The sequence below is a fragment of the Cetorhinus maximus genome, chromosome 23, assembly GCF_964194155.1.
Source record: "Cetorhinus maximus chromosome 23, sCetMax3.hap1.1, whole genome shotgun sequence".
Lineage (NCBI taxonomy): Eukaryota > Metazoa > Chordata > Chondrichthyes > Lamniformes > Cetorhinidae > Cetorhinus > Cetorhinus maximus.
In genome coordinates, this window is record NC_135901.1 from 42,288,244 (window position 1) to 42,291,483 (window position 3,240).

General features: G+C 43.3%; 2 non-coding genes across 2 annotated transcripts; both read right to left on the reverse strand.

Annotated features, from left to right (window-relative positions):
• Positions 1-234: 234 nt before the first annotated feature.
• trnas-uga (transfer RNA serine (anticodon UGA)) lies at positions 235-316 on the reverse strand. Its single transcript has one exon. It is a non-coding gene; the product is annotated as a tRNA-Ser (tRNA).
• A 2,633-nt stretch (positions 317-2,949) lies between these two features.
• trnas-aga (transfer RNA serine (anticodon AGA)) lies at positions 2,950-3,031 on the reverse strand. The gene has a single exon. It is a non-coding gene; the product is annotated as a tRNA-Ser (tRNA).
• Between the last annotated feature and the right edge of the window lie 209 nt (positions 3,032-3,240).

The window sequence follows — 3,240 nt, forward strand, 5'->3', positions numbered from 1 at the left end:
TGACCTTCTCTAATATGATCAGAGACATGTCCTAGTGTAATAGAAACAGAAACGGCGTCTAAGTTAATATGAACAGAGACAGTGCCAAATGCAGTAATAATTGAGACCGCGTCTGCTTCATGTGATGTGAGCAATCACGGTTCCACTGCCACCCACTGGTCACTCTTTGCTACTGCAGGTGTTGTGAAAATGTCGATTCCATTTACAATGGTTAAAATCAGAAATAATGGAAAACGTCGTCGGCAGCATTTGAACCTGCGCGGGGTAACCCCAATGGAATTCAAGTCCATCGCCTTAACCACTCGGCCACGACTACAGAGCTTGACAGTAAGCCTGTGTTATTTATATGAAGTCATAGAATGGTTACAGCAGACAAAGGGGACCTTCTGCCTGCCCTGTCTTTGTCACAACCTAGCCGGGCATGCACGCGCGTTATTTCCTATGTGAAAATTCAGGGAGAACAATGTTGTTTCCTCCTGGAGCCTCAGCTTGTTCTGAATTTCAAACTGTGGAAGGTAATCGACCCTCAAAATCCACAAGGTTGTAATGCATTCCTCTCAATCAATAACATCATTCACATCTTCCACTTCTTCGCTGCACCTCCTTCCAAACAATGCAAACTCCAATTGCATCGTTCATCCTGATATTTTTCCTCTTTGACATTTTAATATGAAGTTGCACAACCAATGTTAATCAGGGTTGTGTTGGTGAATATGTGTCCATCTCCTTGGGGAACTGAACCGCGTTGACACAGACAGAGGAACACACACCGACACATACAATGAGAGTGACAGAGGCCGAAGGAGAGACAAACACCCAGAAAGCATGGATGTCACCAAATTGGCCAATTATTGTTCAATTTCAGACTGCTAGTGAATGTTTGCAGATGAACTGAAGTCAGAAACACGGGGGTGTTTGGGTGGTTTTCTTTTTCATTTGACTGATAATTTAATCTGCAGACAGTTTGTGTCAATCAGGAATGAGAAGAAGGGCAGTTGGCAGGATTGGAACCACGTGGAAAAACGCCTCAACCACTCGGCCAGGACAACTGGGTAAAGGCTACATGTTGTTTGTTTAACATAATAGAATGAATACAGGGAGTACCAGTGAAAGAAGGTCTTCCAGTCCGTGCCATTGCCCCAACTTTTCCCAGTCACCCTGGGATTTACACTGTCTCTCCTCATTCTTCCAACTGAAATACAATACTGCACAGATCAGCTGCTCCTTCACCGCACAGAGAATCTTTTGGAAGCGTCTCAAATAACAAAGTACCAGAAAGTTTGGCAGCGGTGGGAGTAAAGCCCAAATCACCAGAGTGATCGAAACCTGAACCAGCGGCTGATCTCGCTCGGCCTCACTACCACATTCAGATTAGACACAAACATTGACACTGAATTATGATATAAAAAATAATGTTCAGGAATTGGCCATTCGGACCGTCGAGCATTCTCAGCTGCTTAATAAGATCATGTGAAAACTTCAATCATCCTCCACTTTGTAACATCCAGAAGTTTAGTTGCTGAACAGTCTCCACTCAAAATAAAGAGAGAAATGTCCTGTTAACTGCTTTTTTTTTGCTGATATGAAGTCAGAGAACTAACATGGATAATGTTTGGGTGGTCAAAATGGGAAACTGAACACGCACAGAAAATCACAAATATGTGCGTTGTTAAGATTTGAAATTGTGCTTATTTTCACACTGTCTTTCAATGTGCAGAAAGTGGAGCTGTGATCAGCTTATAGCTCAGAAGATGTACAGCAAGAATGTACATTACAGGCTGATGCTCCTGGTGCCTGTTTGGACTCAGTGAGCTGCATCTTACGATTGAGACCATTTAAATGTGATTCAACGAGTCCAGTTCCAAATTCTGTGCTCGAAAAAGAAAACTTGCTGAATTTGCCCATTGTCTTGAATTCAAAGCATCACATGGAAGATAAGAAAGTTAATCTTAACCGTGGTGTTAGGAAACATAAAATGACAGAAAGTTACAGCAAAGAAAGAGGCCATTCGGCCCTGTGTGCTGCTTCCAAAGAGCAGTGTGATTGGTTGATCTGAATGATATTCGTCATTTAGGAAGAATGGGCAAAAAGGAAAACGAGGGGGGGTCGCGCTGTCAATAAGGAACGAGATCGGTACATTAGTGAGAGAGGATCTTAGATTGAGGGATCAACATGTAGAATCAGTTTGGGTGGAGCTAAGAAACTGCAAGAAGCAGCAAACATTGGCGGAAGTTGTTTATAGGCCGCCAAACTGTAGTGGAGTTTACTTTTACAAACTTCACCAAAGACAAGTTTCTTTGACCAAATGGTCTATGTCGGTGGAAAACAAGTGTCCTCTTCAGCCAATGAGAAGAACCATTGCTGTTCGCTGGAACATGAAATCGATACTTTCCTCCTTTAAGACAGTTCTTAAAGCCATCCCCTTTGACCGAGCTTTTAGTCACCTGACCGATTACGTGACTCAGCGTCATACTTTGTGATAAAATGCTCCTGGGGAACGCCTTGTGACGTTTCATTAGGAAAAAGGAGCTTTATAAATATAAGTTGTTGTTGTAGTCCATACATAGAAAGAGACAAACTACTCTTGTCTCTTTCAACCTGATATTTTTCACTGTAACATTGTAATGTGAACTTGCACCATTAATGTGAATACAGTTTCTGCTCATAAAAATATGTTCACCTCCTCAGGGAACTGAACCACATTGACCCACACAGAGGAACACAGACAGGAAAACACCGGGAGTGACAGATACCTAAGGAGAGACAAATGCCACAGTGAAATCATCACCAAATTGGCTCCCTTTTGTTTTCCATTTCCAACTGGAGATTTGCAGAAGGCTGACAAATGAACGGAAACAAGAGAACACGGGTGTGTTTGGATCGCTTTCCCTCGATTCAAACGATAATTAGCTCTGTCTGTGCGCCGAGAAAATCCAAAATAACGAGAAACGTCGTCGGCAGGATTCGAACCTGCGCGGGGTAACCCCAATGGATTTCTAATCCATCGCCTTAACCACTCGGCCACGACTACAGAAGCTGGTCCCCAACTACTTTTATTTGTATGAAATCATGCAATGTTTACAGCGGAGAAAGCGGCCTTTCTGCCCGTCCTGTCACTGCCATTACCTGATCTTTTCCCCGGAACCCTGCAATTTACACTGTCTCTCCTCGTTCTCCCGACAAAACTGGGAAAGAAAGAGTGAGAATGATCCAACCCGGCCAATTACTGCCCCGTCCGAC